Source organism: Microcebus murinus, chromosome 12, assembly GCF_040939455.1.
Source record: "Microcebus murinus isolate Inina chromosome 12, M.murinus_Inina_mat1.0, whole genome shotgun sequence".
In the NCBI taxonomy this organism is placed as follows: domain Eukaryota; kingdom Metazoa; phylum Chordata; class Mammalia; order Primates; family Cheirogaleidae; genus Microcebus; species Microcebus murinus.
In genome coordinates, this window is record NC_134115.1 from 80,911,801 (window position 1) to 80,931,000 (window position 19,200).

Below are 19,200 nucleotides of genomic sequence, written 5' to 3' on the forward strand. Positions count from 1 at the left end.
ACCAATTGGATGAAATGATGAGGATGCTTGCAATTAAGCAGCTGAGATTGGTCAACAGAGACAGGCCAATCCTCTTGTAAGACAACACTCAACTATGTGTCACAAAAACAATGCTGCTCAAACTACAGAGGCTGGACTTGGAAACTCTCTGTCATCCACCGTATTCACCAGACCTTGCACCAACTGACTACCACTTCTTCCAAGCTTTGGACCACTTCTTGCAAGAAAAAATATTCCATTCTCAACAAGCTGTGGAAAATGCCTTTCACAATTTCATCACCAATCACTCACCAGGCTTCTTCCCTACTGGCATAAACAGCTACTGTTTGCCATCTTAAGATGGCAACACTGTGTGGATAATTTAGGTGCATACTTTGATTAATTGTACTGCCTCTTGTTTGAGATATAATAAACTAAACTTTTGACTTAAAATCGGACATTTCATACTTAATGACCTAATAACTTCCTTCTCCACAAGAGGGAGGTGCACAGAAGAGACTGCAGACAGGAGATGATTAGAGGGTTGGACTCTCCAAGTCCTCCACAAGCTCTGGATAGCTCCATCCTTCCCTAAAAGAAAGTTGGCAAAGTCATGTATTTGGCTGACATTGAAATTCAGCAACTCCTTGAATCTAAGCACGGCTTCAACAATCTCAAACCCACGGTGAAAATTTTTCACCTTGCCACAGAAAAGTCCCAAGTTTCAGTCTGTGCCTTGTGGTAAACATCTCAAGACTAGAGCTCGTCATTCTCTCAATTTAAGATACCTGATGCTTTCAGAAGCAGCCACCCCCCTACTGGTTGCAACCTCTTATCTCTCTTTTAGGTGGTTAAAGTGTTGGCTTCAGCCTGTCCAAAATCCCAAGTGACCAAAAGAGATTAATTAACCTCTGTGCTCCATGGGCTGCTGGTTCCCATTCTAGAAGGTAATTAGGATTCTCAGTGTCCCACTCCCTATCTCTGCTCAAGAACCATGAACCAAGGAAAAGCTAAGCTCCTGCAATAAAAAGACAAACAGAGTAGCCTATTTCCCCCTGTGAGGAGTAGTCCAGGGCAGCGGGGCAACTTTGCTCCTTTGTCATTCATTTCTCCACATAGATGAAGCTGGTCTGCCCTCACACCCAGGTTCCAACTGGTAAGAAAGGAGAAAAGAAGTTTCTTGGTTTGTAGCTGCCTCTCTCCAATCCTCCGTCATGACGTGGCATTCTTGTGTGTCTCCACATTGTCTTCCCCCATATGTGTCTGTCTCTGTGTCCAAATTCCCCTTTTTGATGACACCAGTCACATTGGTTAGAGCCCAGCCTGGCAATCTCATTAAACTTGATTACCTCTATAAAGTCCCTATTTCCATATAAGATTACATTTGGAGATCCTGGGGGTTAGGACTTCAGCATATTTTTGGGAGTGGGGGACAATTCAAACCATAGCAGGGTCTGTTATCTGCAACCAACTCTTGGGTGCTGATGTCTGTATCATTTGTAACAGAAGCAAAACTAAGCAAAGAAAGACAATGTATTGAAAAGATATCAGGTAGCTTCTGGAATCAAAGGAGAACTTGAACAATCAGGCCTTGGGAGGGATAGAAATCAGGGTGGCCCCAGGCAAAAATTCCTGGACATCTCCTTAGGGCCTGCCTCTAGAGGTCCTTCTGGCTAAGTGTCCCTTCTCTTAAGATACAAATTCCTGGAAGAGTTAGTTAGGTTGGCCTGTGGTGGGACCAGGGTCTGTTTGGAAGCATGTGAGTGGGATCAAGGGATGGACAATCTTGCTAGGACCTTGTGGTGTCGGGGAGGGGCAGTTCCCCAGAAGAAAGTGAGGGGCTGTGACCAAAAGATAGGGGAGGGGTGTGTTGTGCAGGTGTTTGCTGTACATTGTCATTCATTTGAGAAAGACTTCCAGCTCAGGCAGCTATGTTTCTAAATATTTTGGCGCTTAAGGAGCCATTTAGTCATCTGGAAAATGCAGTTGTGGGGAAATGCAGTGTCATGTGGCAAAAAAGAGCACTCCTGTGGAAGGAGAGCAAGTTTTGTTTTGCCTTTTAAAATATTTGCAGATGGTATAATTCTAGCCTGAAAACTGAAGACAATTAACTGGAAAGCTCTTGGAAACAAGTAAGTTCAACCAAGTATCAAGTTACTAACTGGAAATAAAAATAATGTAATATTAATCAATTAGGAAAAAAACATAACAGAACAAAAGATGTTATTCAACTTAGCTACAAAGGCAGTTTGTAAAAGAATAAACTCAGCAAGAAATGCAACATGTCCCCATGAAGAAAAAAACATCAGATTCTCCTTGGAGGCATAAAAGATGAAGGATAGGAAGACTTGAGATAATAAAGATATCATTGCTCCATAAATGAATTGATTCAGTTAAAGATTTCAGCTGAACAAACAAACCTCAGCCAATCAAAATCTTACTTAGATTTTTTTAACTTGAAAAACTTAAGTTTTTATGAATTTTTTTTTTATGGAATGCTTCACGAATTTGCGTGTCATCCTTGCGCAGGGGCCATGCTAATCTTCTCTGTATCGTTCCAATTTTAGTATATGTGCTGCTGAAGCAAGCACAGTTTTATGAATTTTTATGAGTCTAAAATTCATAGGACTATTCCTGTGACAGGACTATAGTCTCTGTCCTTGGATGTCAGATCGTCATAGCCAACAAGCTTTCTTCCCAGGTTTTGATTCTGGCTATGTCATTTAATGATCTTTGGGACCTTGGGCGGGTAATGTCACCTCTTTGGGCCTTAATTTCCACAACCGTGAAGTGAGATAACTTCCTGTTTCACAGACCTGTAGCAAGAATCATGTGAGAGAAAGAATTTTATAAATTGTGAAGCACTTTTCATGTTATAGCTATTCTTTTTGTTTTTATTCTTCAACAATACCAGATAAATGGGAAAAATCATGACGCAAAAGGTGTCCATTGCTCTGATTCTGCAAAAAAGACAAATACTCTCAGTAAACTCAGTTGCATGATGATTTAAATATTTAATTCCTGTGAAGCACAGAAAAGCTAATGCAAGCTGCTTGCTGTCCCAGAGGGAGAAGTCATTTGCTCGGCCACTCACTGGTCACAGAACTGAGCAAAAGGCTTATTCCTCCCCACTGTCCCCTCAACCCACATTGTCATCTGTAGGATAAAAGGTTTTGGACTTTAGGGTGTGTGAGAGCATAAACTTTGGCGTCTTTTCAGATCTTGGTTTGAATTCTATAGCCAGCAACTTGTCCTTTCTTTTCTTGGGTTTCAGAATCTATCACACAGGCATTATATTATCTCCATCATCAAGGAGGCCTGAGGATTAACTGTGATAATAAACACAAAGTGCCTGGAACCTAGTAAACGCTCAATAAATGAGCATTATAAATGATTAGCTGTTGCACTTACCATCATCATTATTATTGCTCTAACGGCTTTTGCAGCTTTAAACGTTGAGAATAATATGTCAGAGAAAAGCTAAAACAGACAGAAAACAGAAATGGTCCCTTAATAGGGCTTGAGTCAGTACTTGCAAAGAAGATATTTTTCTGGAAGATGGCATGAGTGTTCATAGGGCCTCAGTTAACCTTGGTGACTCACAACCAGAGCTCAGCTGGGTTCTGCCTCCTCCAGAAAAAGGGGGAGAGAGGAGGGAGGAGCCTGACGGTGCTAGACAGGGGAAAGCCCTGGCCTGGGAGCCACAGCTGATGGTCCCTCAGAGGGTCTAGTCCAAGGGTTTTTAACTTTTATATGTTCAACTGAAGAACTTATTTTTTTCTTGCAAATAAATTTTGAGGTAGGTACCACTGGGTGCTAACCCAAAGCTATGCCTTCTCCTTCCTTGAGAGCAGAACACTGACCTTCCTCCGGATCAGGCAGGTGAGTGGCTCGGGAGAGAAGGGTGCAGCCTCCGGGACAGGGGGTAGGAGGAAGACGCATCACTCTTGCCAGTGATTGGTTTAGGAATGGGCATGTGACACTGTTCTGACCAATGAGCTATGAGGGGATGGCTGCCGCCTGGGCTTCTGGGAAATGTTTCCTCATTCTTGAGAAAAGGACGTGCCTTGTATCTCTGGTGACACTAGAACAATACAAACCTATGGAGGGTACATTAGTTTCCTATTGCTGCTGTAACAAATTACCACCAACTCGGTGACTTAAAACAACATGAATTATTCTCTTACGGTTCTCGGGATCAGAAGCGTTACTGGGCTGGAACGAAGGTGCCGGCAGGGCTGTGCTCCCTCCTCAGGCCCCAGAGGAAATCTGCTTCCGCACCTTTCCCACCTTTTAGAGTTTCATTCCTTGCGTCCCTTGGCATGTGGCTCCTGCCTCCGTCTTCAAGGCCAGCAACATAGCGTCTTCAAATCTCTCTCTGTTCTGTCTTTGTCTTGCCTTCTCTTCCGTGGCTAAATCTCTCTCTGCCTCCTCTCTATAAGGATGCTTATGATTACATTTAGGGATCACCTGGGTAATCCAGGCTACGTTCCCCATCTCAAGATTCTTAATAACATCTGCGAAATCTTTCTGTCAAATAAAGTATCACCCACAGGTTCCAGAAATTAGGATCTGGATATCTGTGGGGGCCATTAATTAGCCTACCGCAGAGGGGATTTGGGCACTACCTAGCAAAATTACCTGTACATTTTTTTGAAGTCCGGCTTATTGAGGTATCATTTACACGTAGTAAAATGTACTCTTTTTAGTGTATAATTCCATGAGTTTTTACCAACACATATGATTGTGTAACTGCACAATAATCAAGATATAGACCCAAGAGATTCACATACGTTGCCCCTATGTAATCAAACCATTCCCTTGCCCTAGCCCTTGGCAACCACTGGTCTGTTCTCTGTCCCTGTAATATTGCCTTTTTGAGAATGCCATATATATAGAATCATAGAGTATGTAGTTTTTTAAAATATGGCTTTTTTCCTTTAGCATAGTTCATTTGAAATTCATCTATGTTGTAGGGTATCAGAAGTTTGTTCCTTTTTGTTCCTGGGTAGTGTTCAATTGTATAGATGAATCACAATTTGTCCATCAGTTGGAGGACACTTGAGTTCTTTCCAATTTTTGGTGGTTATGAATAAAGCCTCTATAAATGTTCAAGTATAGACAAGTTTTATGTAGCTATAAGTTTTCATTTCTCTTGAGTGAATATGTAGGAAAGGGATTACTGGTCATATTATAAATGTACTGCATGTTAAACTTTATAAGGGACTGACAAAATGTTTTCCAAAATGGCTACACCATTTTGCATTCCCACTAGTTATGTAGGAGTGATCCTATTTCTAGATATCACAGAGATGCAGTGGCAAAAATATGAAAAGATGCAGGTACAAGGCAAACCTATGCAGCTCTATTTGTAATTGCAAGAAAATGGAAACCACCCAAATGTCTATTGGTAGATGACTAATTGAATAAACTATGGCACATCCCTCAAATGGAGAATTATGCAGCTGTAACAGGGAACAAGAAATTTTATGGCCGGGTGTGGTGGCTTATGCCTATAATCCTAGCACTCTGAGAGGCTGAGGCGGGAGCATTGCTTGAGCTCAGGAGTTTGAGACCAGCCTGAGCAGCAGTGAGACCCATCTCTACTAAAAATAGAAAAATTAGGGGGGGGGGAGTTGAGGCGTGTGCCTGTAGTCCCAGCTACTTGGAGGCTGAGGTGGGAGAATAGCTTGACCCCAGGAGTTTGAGGTTGCAGTGAGTTTTGATGATGCCACTGTACTCTAGCCAGGGCAACAGAGTGAGACTTTGTCAGAAAGAAAGAAAAAAGAAAGAAAGAAAGAAAGGAAGGAAGGAAGGAAGGAAGGAAGGAAGGAAGGAAGGAAGGAAGGAAGGAAGGAAGGAAGGAAGGAAGGAAGGAAGGAAGGAAGGAAGGGAGGGAGGGAAAGAAAGAAAGGAGGGAAGGAGGGAGAGAGGGAAGGAGGTTGGTTAATTTTTCTACTACTATGTGTGATCTCCAGGATATATATTTTTTAAGCAAAAAAGAGAGAAGTATGTAGAGTATGCAATCATTTATCTATAAATAAAAGAAGCTATAAAAATGTAATAAAATATTACTATAGCAAAAGGGAGGGAATGGGGAGGAAGAGGGAAGAAGCTATGTTTTTTAAAATGTAGCTTGCTTTGTAGATTTAACTTTGGAACAATGTATTTCATGTAATTACAAACAAAAATTTTAAAAAATCCCTGGAGGTTGAAAATAAAATGAATTAAAAATGACGCAGGCCGGGCGCGGTGGCTCACGCCTGTAATCCTAGCACTCTGGGAGGCCGAGGCGGGCGGATTGCTTAAGGTCAGGAGTTCAAAACCACCCTGAGCAAGAGCGAGACCCCGTCTCTACTATAAATAGAAATAAAATTAATTGGCCAACTAATATATATAGAAAAATATTAGCCGGGCATGGTGGCGCATGCCTGTAGTCCCAGCTACTCGGGAGGCTGAGGCAGAAGGATTGCTTGAGCCCAGGAGTTTGAGGTTGCTGTGAGCCAGGCTGACGCCACGGCACTCACTCTAGCCTGGGCAACAAAGCAAGACTCTGTCTCAAAAAAAAAAAAAAAAAAAAAAAAAAAAAAAAAAAAAATGACGCTAACTGTGCATCCAGTTAATGACATAACCATACAGAGAAGACTTTGAATGACTTTAAATCACTATCATTTGACTCTGTTTCACTAGAGGAATATATCTGACAAAAAAGAACTGCACATCTGACAAAAAGAATACTTATATTGATGTTCTTAAGAATTCAGATATTTGGCATAGTTGATAGGAGATAAAGATGCAAGATCAATAAGGTTGAGTAAAAACTGCAGTCCTCCATTTTAATTGGAAGTATCAGTATAAATGCATTATACCTTTTAGCTTTAGAAAACAACATATATACATATACATATACATATATATAAACTATGCCCACTAAGAATAATTGAAATTCAAGTAAACTGTAAAAATAAAAGCACATTTTTTTTTCCAAGACAGGGTCTTGCTATATTGCCCAGGTTGGAGTGCAGTGGCTATTTCCAGGCACAATCATAGCACGTTGCTGTCTCAAACTCCTGGCTCAATCAATCCTTCTGCCTCAGCCTCCCAAGTAGCTGGGACTACAGGTGTGTGCCACAAGGCTTGGCTGGAAAACACATTTTTAAGACAACCAGGGAAATGTGAACTTTATTGCACATTTAATGACACTAGGAAATGATTATTCATGTTTTTATCTGTGATAATGATATTGTAGAGATAAAAAAAAAATTTGTGCCAGGTGTGGTGGCACATGCCCATAGTCCCAGCTACTCAGGAGGCTGAAGTGGGTGGATTGCTTGAGCCTAGGAGTTCAAGGCTGCAGGGTGCCATTAATAGGATCTCACCTGGGAATAGTCTCTGTGCTTCAGCTTGGGCAACATAGTGAGACTCTGTCTCTATAAACAAATAAATAAATTTTAAAACAAAGGAATTTGTATCTTTTGGAGATATATTGTGAAATAGTTGCACAATATTATGTCTAGAATTTTACCTCAAAATAATCTAGGGGCAAGGAGGGGAAAGATATGTGAACATGTAGATGATTTGAGATGAGTATGTAGTGATGGTTGTAAAAGCTGGGTGAAGGGTACATTAGTGCCATTATACTATTCTCTCTACCTTTGGATGGTTTTTAAATTTTCCACAATAAAAATGGGTGTTTTTTTATTGAAGGGATGTGAAGAAAGTTGTGTATATTGTGTGAGGATGTGGTTGTTTTGTGAGGAGCTGCTGCAGCCACTTTGTGACAATGAGAGGGCAAGCCAGAGGCTGAAAGCATCCATATTGATAGATATTTCATTTATATAAATTCAAATGTATTGAACTAATTGTAAAGTTAGTTAATGAGAAACTGAGGCAATTCTGATGGACAAAGATCTTGAAATTGGGGTTCTCAATGTATACATTCATGAGAATTCTTTGCTTGCAATTAGTAGAAACCTTAGCTTAGCCTAGTCAAAAGTTGGACATTTATTATTGGGACTTAGGGCAGTCTTGTGGAATTATAGGACAGAAATACCACTGAGATTTATGAAGAACATGGTTCAGAATGTAAAGTTCCTCTGGATTCTTTCTCCAACTCTCATCTCCACTCTTCAGCATTATTTTGACTATCTCTGCTCTCTCTTGTTGCGGAACAGCATTCTTCACTTTCCAGTCCACATCATGGGAAACATGCCCACCCATAGTTTCTGGGTTTTACAAGCCCAAGTTCAGCCATTCAAATACAGATAGATTTTTTTTCTCCCAGTCCCGTTTCCAGAAATTCTAGAAGAAATCAATTGGTCCAGGAGCTGGGATTGTCCAATCCGAAGGGATAGCCCACTTCTAGGTCAGTGGTGGCTAAAGTTCAAGGCATGTGTGAAATGATTGCTCCTGTGGTGTTTGTGGCGTTCATGTGAAGGGAGGAGGTGGGGAGAACAATGCCCAGAGACACGGGGGTGGAAAGTGACTATGCAAACAGAACAATAGATTGCTCTAGATGAGTCTGGCCAGATTGCGAAGTCCAGAATGGGTGCAAAGATTGGTGAGAATGATGACTTGGACAGGTTGAACTTTGCTTGACTATGGAAAGCAAACAAATGGAGCAGAAGCTATGCATGGGGCAAGGATACAAGGGAGGCGACTCAGTTCCCGTGGCCTCCTGGGTTCTCCCAGAGGCTTGCTCAAGTTCAGTGGTCAGCGCAGCCCATGAGTAGTCAGAAACCAGCCAGGCCTTGGTGCTCATGGAAAGGCCATGTCAGTGCTCAAGGGCCCGTCAACTCCCACCTAAGGGAACCCTTGCCGCACTGCTGTGCCACATCTGTCCCACATTGTTCCATTTCTTACGGCACCATCAGGCCCAAATAGGCTCCACTTGGCCTGCCAGGCAAGCAGCATGACAGCTGTAGCCCTCCATCTGTGCGGCTTCTAGTTTCCCTCTGCCTTCTATTCTGGTTACGTAGTATTGAGAAAATCCTGATTCACACAGATAAGTTGTTGCAGATTGAAACAGTTTTTCATCATCTCCCACTGCAATATCAGGCTCAAGCTACTTTTCAGTTAAACTGATCTTGAAGCTTGAGAGAGAAGTGAGTAGAAAATTTGTGATTCAAGATGAAATCATTAATAATAGCCAGTAGATGCCAGTGTTCTGTAGATTCATTTGAATCAGGAGGAAGAGAGCATTCAAGATTTAAAATAAGTACAGAAAGTATCCAAAATGGAAAAATGTCATCACGTTTACCCAGTTGTTACACTGTGATCCTAATGAACCCCAACGTTAGCCCCACCCAACTCACCAGATTCTGGTAATGAATCCCTGATAAAACACAGCTAAAGCAACCTCACCCCTAACACCTGCAACGCCCCACCCACTGCAAGGGCGGCTGAGCGGTGAAGGCAGTCCACTAAGACTTGCAGTCTTCGGGTAGTTAAGAGAATCCATATGTGCTACGCAATGTGCAATTAATAATAACTCGTATTTGCATGGAAATGAGTAAACTACTTCCACATTCTCTTCTTTATTTAATCTTCAATAAGCCTGTGAGTTGATAGGACATGTGATTGTATGAAGGAGGGGACTGAGTCTCAGGAAAGTGTCATAATGCATCCAAGTTAGTGATAAATGGAGAAAACAAGTGTTAAAACTTCAATCTCTTGGCTCTTTCCTTAGTCCTTCTTTTCTCCCTCCCTCCTTTCTTTGCTTCCTTCCTCCTTGCCTCCTTCCGTCTCTCCCTCCTTCCCTTCCCTTTCTTCTTCCTTCCTTCTCCTGCCTGCCTTCTTTCTTTTTTCTCTCCCTCCCTCCTTTCCATCTTCCCTCCCTCTTGCCTTAAGCGTTTGTTGATTCCTGGTGTGAGTCAGGACCTAGACTTGGGACGGGGGATTAGAAGATACACGTGCACGGTTACTGCTCTGAGAGTGCACAGCAGGGGAGCAGATGTATCCAGAGCTAAAAAGGGATGCGATGTGGAGGCATCACAGAGGAAGTGAAGACATCCAACTAGACCTAGAAGGGTAAGTAGCGTCACCAGGCAGAGATAATGGATGGGAAGGGCACCCTAGGCAGATGGACCAGAGAGAGCAGATGCTTTAGGACAGCCATCCCCAACCTTTTTGGCACCAGGGACTGGTTTCATGGAAGGCAATTTATATGGGGAGGAGAGGGGGATGGTTTCAGGAGGACTCAAGTGCATTACGTTCATTGTGCGCTTTATTTCTATTATTATTACATTGTACTATATAAAGTAAAATAATCACACAATTCACCGTAATGCAGAATCTAAGGCTGCCGCTGATCTGACAGGAGGCAGAGCTCAGGTGATGATGGAAGTGATGGGGAGCAGCTGTAAATACAGATGAAGCTTTGGCTCGCTCTCTCACAGCTCACCTCCACCTGTGCAGCCCCGTTCCTAACAGGCCACGGACTGGTACTGGTCCGAGGCCCGGGGGTTGGGGATCATAGCTTTAGGAGACACGCAAGCATAGATTGTCGGTGGGGTGGGAGGGGGAGAAGTCCTGGTGTCTGAGAAAGAAGGAGAGTAAATGAGGCTGGTGCCACATCAAGGAAATTTGGAAGGTGGTGGGGGCCATTTGAAGAGTTTTAAGCAGGGAAGCAACTGGATTGCTTATCCTCTGTAAGAAGGATCATTTGGAGACCACAGTGTGATGGATGATCAGGATGAGATGAGACTGGAGGAATGGAGGCCAGTTAGGAGGTTGTTGCAAGAGTCCAGACCAGAGATAGTGAAGTAAGAGCTGAGGTGATGGTGGTGATGAGGAGGGAGCTATTTCACAAAAGATTTAGGAGATAGAATTGACAGGACTTGGCAACAGAGATACACGCAGGGTGATGTATAGGGAGATTCGAGAGAGTAACTATGAAGTGCTTCTGCCATTTTATTCCTTCCCAAATCATGTGTCCTTATCATCCATTCTTTTCAGAGGACATATTTATAATTATATATTCTCTCTTTCAGAAGCTACTTTCTCAAGGATGGTTCTCCTTCTTGCTGATTTTAATGGACAGGAGTTGCTTTTTCTCCCCAACCCCTGTTTTCTGGTGTCTGGTTCCCCTATAAACAAAGTCATGGCAGGAAACAGCCGTGTGTGTATCTAGGCATACACATCCCGGTCACTAGCGATTGCACCAGGTGGCACCTGAATAAGCTGGGCCTACCAGAGTGTTTCTCTGGGATCTTGAAATTAGGACAAAGAACATGGCTGCTGCTGTCTTGAAAGGAGGTGGAAACCAGGCAGCTGTTGGCTGATGATTTGAATGGCTGTTTTCTAAGAAGTAGAAAAAGCTGGGTTTTAGGGAGTGAGAATAATAAAGCGTATGCTCAGAGAGAAGCAGATGTAAGAGAAATAAAGAGGGCTGTGTGTGTTCCCCTCAGCATCTGGAGCTGATTCTCCCTTATCCTAAGGCCAGGATGTGATTCTAGTCTTCTGTTCCCTGTTGCTGTAGCTAGCTAGCTCTGGCCGATGCTACTGTACCCAAAAGAACTTTAATACGTTTGTCCACAGGTGCCATTACAAAATTCACACACCGATGACTGTTTTAGAAGTGCCTTTGTGTTTGTGCAATTTACTCTGTAGATACTTCCTTTTTATTTGCTTATCACTCTTGTTTGTTTTTTAAAGTAAACTTTTTTTTTTTTTTCCCAGAGATGGGATCTCACTAAATTGCTCAGGCTGAACTTGAACTCCCAGGCTCAAGCAATCCCCCTACCTCAGCCTCCTGAGTGGCTGGCACTAAGGGTGTGTGCCGCCATGCCTGGCTAAAGTAAATATTTAAATTGAAGTATAACATGCATATAACCAATGTTCATTTTTAAAAGACCCATTTGTGATTATTTAAAAATCATTATTCAAATCTAAATAAGACAAATTATGTTATTATATCTCCCCCAGACATTTACTGAAAAGTGTCCCCGTGCTGTTCGGTGATGGGCAAATGGAGATGCGTAAGGTCTAGTTTATCATCCAGGATTCACAACCTACTGGGGTGGGTGGGTGGGTGGGTGTGGAGAAAGACATACAGACAGTTTGAGTTTCCTCTGAAAGCGTCTAAAGTGGAAGCATTTAATCAACAAATATTTATTTAGTGTCCACTATGTGCCAGGCACTGTGAAAAATGCCAGGAAGTCAGTTCCAGGGAACTGCTAATGGGAGTGCTAATGGGAGTGTATAAAATCAGATGTGGCCAAACCAGGAAGGGCGAATTAATTTTACCTTGAGGGATCAGGAATGGAGAAGGTAGATTTCAAGCTCATCTTAAAGGGAGAAAGTAGAATTTCAACTGTTGGAGAAGGTAGAAAAGGGCATTTTATATTCAGAAACCAGTGTGAGCTAAAGCAGGGGGAGTGATGATTCAAGGACATGCTGGGGAAGCAGGGAAAATTCTCCTGTGGGCCAGAGGCGGATTATGAGTTTGGAAAGGGGGACAGTGGCAGGAAATGATGGTGGAGGCGCTCCTGGGGGCAGATTTCAAAAGGTCCTGAATGCCACGTATGACAGAGATATTTACTGTTCATGGAATATCCATCTACTTTCCACATTTCCCAGTCTGCTTGCAGTTGGAGGAACCACATGACTAGTTTCACCAGTGGGCTGTAAGCAGAAGTCACATAGGTCAGCTCTGGGCTAAATTGTAAAGAGCAAGTGTGAGTCTTCCCTTGGCTTCCTGCCTTGCTGTAGTGACCAAGGAGGCCACATGTTCCAAGTGCAGCTCCAAGATAGTGGCCTCCATCTGTCTACAGCCCAGGAGTGATTATGTGGAGCAAATGAGCAAGAAATAGACTTTTATTGTATTAAGACACTAGGATTTGGGGTATTAATTGTTACTATAATATAACCTAGCCTATCCTGACTGATACACCAGGCTAAGAAATTTGGAATTTACACTGGAGGTAGAGAGTAGCTCGTCTTCATCAGTCCAGGCTGCTGTAAGAAAGTACTGCAGACTGGGTAGCTTAGAACCAAAAAAAATTTATTTATCACAGTTCTGGAGGCTGGAAGTCTGAGATCAGGGCACCAGCATGCTTGGGCTCTGGTGAGGGCCTTCTTCTGGATTGCAGACCACCAAATTCTCATCGCACCCTCACATAGTAGAAATAGAGCTAGCTAGCTCTCTGGCCTCTACTTATAAGGGCGTGAATCCCATTTATAAAGCTCCACCTTCATAATTGAATTCTCACTCAAAGGCCCTACCTCCAAATACCATCACATTGACATTAGAGTTTCAGCATATGAATTTGAGGTGCAGGCAAACATTCAGTCCATTGCATAGCCTTTGACAGGTTTTAAGCAGGTAACGCTGTCAGATTTGCCAGACAGCTGCCATCCAGATTGTTCCTGTCTACTTGGAACAGTGGTGTCATTAATCATCGTCCCATTTCAGGAGAATGTGAGCTTGTTCAGTTCAGCTCCTACTTTTCTTATTACTCCTCTCTGCTCCCCACCAAGTATAGATGTCCTGAGCTTTCTTGTCACCACTCCACTGGGCCCAGGGCCCCATTTCTCTGCTTTGGGCATATAGGTTTTGTACCAGGAGCATTATGTGGGTGTCTGTCACCTGGAGCAATAGACCGGTCCATGTCGAAGTTGTATGGTACAAATGAGCATCTCTCAGCGTGGCAGGCATCTGGGCAGTTATCAGTGCTAGTGGAGGGACACGTTTGCCAGCTGCTCACAGAGGGACAATGTGCATAGATGAGTTTGGTGCAGGCACAGGAGGTTCTGTCTCTGGTCATGGCTGAGAGATCTGTGACAATGACTCAGGTCTCATTCTGCTCTTTGGCGCTCAATGTCCCTTAAAGCCCTTCTTTGCTAGTTCCACTCACCTATCTCAAGTGAACTTCAAGTCCTCCTCCTTTTTGGTAAATGTCCCCAGATCCCAGGCTGGCAGGGCACTTGGGATAACCCCCCTTTACTTTCTTCTCCTCCCTCTATCCTCTGACTTCCTTATAGTTTTGAGAAAACCCTTATTTTTCCTTCTGTGGCTTCCTCAATAGTACTTCCTTCTTAAACTCTACTAGTTCCTTTGGGCTCCCGTTCTTTAGCAGAAAATTTGATGACCTATTAAATCTGGAGTCTGGATCATCAGCCATGAAAACAAAACAAACCAAAAAAGGAAAAAAAATTCCTTTTCTTTAAGGGGGTGCTCAGCATTTAAACTGCATGATATGTGAGGGCAGAAGTGGCAGTAGATGCAGAAAGAGAGGCAACTGCAAAAGAGTTCAGCTTTGGTACTAAAACAGTTTGAGTTTCACACCTGCTACATGCGCAATAGCAAGACTCCGCTCCACACAAAACAGGATCACTTGCTCCAAAGGCCTTTGGCTTCCTACCATGTGCGGGGAGCACTCTCAGCCCTGGGTTCCACTCTTATTTAGATCTAAGTTCCTTCTCTTTCCCTCTTGTTCCCAGTGCCCCAAACTCCTGTCTGCTGGGTCCACCCCACAGGAGGTAAAGAATTATTTAAAATCAGAACTACCTCTTCACCTAATGAGGTCATCCTTCACTTTATGATGGTTTTAACCTTTCCCCTCCAGAATGGGCTCTGGGCTTTGACTTTGCACAACCAAAAGAACTTTAGAAGGTTTTTCTCCCCAGCACAAGAGGAATTTTTTTCCCAAAGATGAATTTTTCTGCCACCTCTTGTGGCAACAAGCACACATAGCAATATTTTTGTGTCCCCACCACTTGTTTGATTTCTATTATAATTTTAATAGATAATACATATGCATAGTTTAAAATTCAAAAGCAACAAAAGAATATACACAGAAAAATCTTCTCTTTGACCCCACCTGCCAGCCACCTAGTACTCTTCCCAGAGGTGATCAATGTTACCAGTTTCTTATGTATCCTTCCAAAGTATTTTACCTAGGTATGAGCAATTACATGTATCCATTCTTTCTCCTCCTCCTCCTCCTCCTCCTCTTCTTCTTCTTCTTCTTTCTTCTTCTTCTTTCTTTTTTTAAGAAACTGGTATTTATTTCCATCAACTTTATTTCCATCTTGCTTAAGAGCATGTGGAGGAACAGCGTAGGATGACTCAGGGACTGTTCCTACCCATTCAGTGGCCTGAGCAGTGGCAACTGTAGACCAGTCTTCCGTGGCCAGCTGAGCGCTTAGGCACAGAGGCACCTGCTCGTCTTCAGGCCCATCTGCAGTCTCAGGTTGAGTAGCAGTGACCTCAGGAGCTGGAGCAGTCCGTTCACCCTGAAGTTCCTCCTCGGTCACAGCTTTCTCCGCAGCAGCCTGCTCTTTCTTTTCAATCTGTTCAGGGTCTCTATAGGTGCAGACGTCAGGCATGAGCCCCCATGGGCACTCAGGGAGATGGTGTCATGCGTGGCAGAACTTCCAGGGCCAGTGTCCACCACATCAGACCCACTGAGTGAGCTCCCTGTTCCTTTGTCATTGCACAGGATGTCCACATAATGCAGAGGAGAGTCTGTGTGACACAGAGCAAAGGTAGGTAGGCAACATAAGATGCCCCTGTGAGAGGATGGGCGTCAGCCATGGGGTCAGTGACCACCAGCAGATGCCACTCCCGGAAGGCTGCCTGGATCTGGTTAGTGAAGGTTCCAGCAGTGAAGCGGCCAGCAACAGGAGTGGCTCCAGCAAACTTCAGCACAGCTCGCTGGCCAGTATTCCTGGAGGATAGGACACGGATGTATGATGTACATGCCATCATTTTTCCTTTTGTAGATGTACCGTTCCATTTGGAAGTCAAGGTTGGTGCAACCTAAGTGGGTTCCCCACTGCAAGGAATTTGAGGACATCCTCCTCCTTCATTTGCAGAATGTCAAGGGCCCTGGACATTGTGAAAATTTCCCTTTGAGTTGTTGTTAATGCTTCCCTTTAACAATGCCATATGGACCCCTCTCTGGGTAGCACAGAAAGGCTTTCTGTTTTGTTTTTAAAACACATGCTGGTACCCCATACACATTGCTTTGCACCTTGTTTTTCACTTAAAACTATATATAGCTTGGGGCTGGGCGTGGTGGCTCATGCCTGTAATCCCAGAACTTTGGGAGGTCGAGGTGGGAGGATCACTTGAAGCCAGGAGCTCAAGACCAGCCTGGCCAACATAGTGAGACCCTATCTCTACAAAAAATTTTAAAAATAGCTACTCAGAAGGCTAAGGCAGGGGGATCTCTTGAGCCTAGGGGTTTGATTGAGGCTGCAGTGAACTATAAGTTGCCATTGTACTCCAGCCTGGGCAACAGAGTGAGAACCCAAATCTAAAAAAACAAAGCAAAACAAAACTATATACAGCTTGGGAATACCCACATTTTACTACATGAAGACTTTCTTCATTCTTTGTTTACAATTAAATGGTATTCCAGTATATGTATGTATCATTGTTTATTTGCATAATCCCCTATTGGTGTATATTTAGGTTATTTCCAATTTTTTGCTACTACAAGCAATACTTAATAACTTGTAAATATGCCATGTTGCACATGTTTGGGTACATCTGCATAAAAAATTCCTGGAAGTGGAATAAGTTTTCCCATTGTTTCTTTTTTGTCTTCTGCCAATTTATTCTCCCTAGCCATTAAGAAATTCTTTTTCGGCCTGTAATCCTAGCACTCTGGGAGACTGAGGCAGGAGGATCGCTCAAGGTCAGGAGTTCAAAACCAGCCTGAGCAAGAGCGAGACTTCGTCTCTACTAAAAATAGAAGGAAATTAATTGGCCAACTAATATATATAGAAAAATTAGGTGGGCATGGTGGTGCATGCCTGTAGTCCCAGCTACTCGGGAGGCTGAGGCAGAAAGATTGCTTGAGCCCAGGAGTTTGAGGTTGCTGTGAGCTGGGCCGATGCCACAGCACTCTAGCCTGGGAAACAGAGTGAGACTCTGCCTCAAAAAAAAATTCTTTTTCCCCCTGCACAGTGCTTTACGTGTATTTCTTGAAAAATCCTTCTGGGGCCATGTGGGGATGGATTAGAGGGAGAGGACCTGGATAGACCTACGAGAGAGGTGGTATGTTCTAGGTAAAGTGTGGCTAGTGGAGATTCACTCTTTTTGGGGGTCAAAGAAGGCTTTTTGGAGGGGAGGATTTTGAATTGGGTGTTGAAAAATCAGGAGGTCGCTAAGCAGAAGCAGGACGGGGGGGGGGGGGAGGGGGGCGGGCAATGTGGCCATGCTGGCCCTTTTTGGGAATTTAATCTGAAGTGATCATTTTTTTTTTTTTTTTGAGACAGAGTCTCACTTTGTTGCCCAGGCTACAGTGAGTGCTGTGGCATCAGCCTAGCTCACAGCAACCTCAAACTCCTGGGCTCAAGCAATTCCTGTTGCCTCAGCCTCCCGAGTAGCTGGGACTACAGGCATGTGCCACCATGCCCAGCTAATTTTTTCTATATATATTAGTTGGCCAATTACTTTCTTTCTATTTATAGTAGAGACAGGGTCTCGTTCTTGCTCAGGCTGGTTTTGAACTCCTGACCTCGAGCAATCTGCCCGCCTTGGCCTCCCAGAGTGCTAGGATTACAGGTGTGAGCCACTGCGCCCAGCTGTGATAATTTTTTGACAGGAAAAAAGTTGTATACCTGAGGATGTGCCTTGCAGAATTACCTATGAGAGTAAGCAACAGAAAGAAAATGTGGTGTATATACAATGGAATACTATTCAGCCATAAGAAAGAATGAAATCGGGTCATTTGCAATAACATGGATGGAACTGGAGGTCATTATGTTAAGGGAAATAGGCCAGGCACCGAAAAACAAATATTGTGTGTTCCCACTCATGTATAGGAGCTAAAAAATTGATCTCATGGAGGTAGAGAGGAGAATGGTGGTTACAGAGGCTGGGAAGGGTAGGGGAGTAGGGGGTATGAAGACAGGTTGGTTAATAGGCACAAAAATATCGTTAGGTAGAAGGAATCAGTTCTAGTTTTCAATCGTATAGTAGGGAAATTATAGTTAACAACAATTGATTATATATTTCAAAATAGCTAGAAGAGAATATTTGTAATGTTCCCAACACAAAGAAAACATAAATGTTTGAGGTGATGGGTACCCCAGTTACCCTGATTTGATTAGTACACATTGTATGCCTCTATCAAAATATCACCTGTACCCTCCAAATGTATACAATTATTATCTATCAATTAAAAAAGAGTAACAAACAGGAAGTCATTTGGTAAAGGTTAAGTAAGCATGATATATAAACTCGATGGAAAAGGAAAATATAATAATAATAACTATAATAATAATAGCTATCATTTATTTAGAGCTACTGTGTGTCAAGCACTAGGTTAAATAGTACACATGTATTTTCAAAAACCATTTAATCCATATACCAACTCTCTGCCTAAGGCACTATAATTTCCAGTTTGCAAATGAGAAAACTGAGGACCAAAAATGATAAGTGAACTTCCCAAAGATGACATCATAGGAATTTCCAGAGCCAGGATTCCAAACAGGTGTGTGACCCCAAACGCTACACTCTCGCTCACTAGACCAGGCCCTTCCATTAGCTCACTGAACTCCTGAGAGCTCTGGGGGAGGTGTCCTTGGAGAAGAAGTGATTACAGGTGAGAAAACTGAGGCTCAGGAAGTTAAATCAGCAGTCCCCACCTTTTTGGCACTGGGGACTGGTTTCACAGAGGACACTTTTTCCACTGACGGGAGGTGGGTTTGTGGGGGGTGAGATGGGGCTAGGGGGGAAGGCGGAGCTCAGGTAGTGAGGCAAGCAGTGGGGAGCAGCTGTAAATACAGATGAAGCTTCCCTGGCTTGCAGCCTGCCACTCACCTCCTGCTGTGCAGTCCAGTTCCCAACAGGCCATAGACTGGTACCAGTCCACAGCCCGGGGGTTGGGGACCTCAGGGTTAAATGACTTGTTCAGAGAAATATAAAGAGATAGTGCAACATAGAAAAACGTTTGCTTACTAGTGTAATGAGGAGAAAAAAGCTGGGTGTATAATTGTTTAAATGTGATGATCACAGCTATGTAAAAATAGAAATATCTGTGGGTGTGCTGACTACTGATCCAGAATATTCTAGGCTAGTCCCCGGTTTAAAGTTTCTGACTGTTGTCAGTCCTAAATCAGGCTATGCTCTGATTTTAGGAAACTTGGGGAAATATGGCTACTTCACTTAAATCCAAAGACTATACTGAAGACATTTAAGCAGTTACTGCATTTTTAAAAATATGAAACTTGGAAAAACTAAGGGGTGATATCTGATACAAATCT

General features: G+C 43.2%; 1 non-coding gene and 1 pseudogene across 1 annotated transcript; both read right to left on the bottom strand.

The window, feature by feature from the left end:
* The window catches only part of LOC142874247 (small ribosomal subunit protein uS2-like), a 33,432-nt pseudogene extending 17,613 nt beyond the window's left edge, over positions 1-15,819 (bottom strand).
* Positions 2,464-2,570, bottom strand: LOC142874640 (U6 spliceosomal RNA). Its single transcript, XR_012922299.1, has one exon. It is a non-coding gene; the product is annotated as a U6 spliceosomal RNA (small nuclear RNA).
* Positions 15,820-19,200: the final 3,381 nt, after the last annotated feature.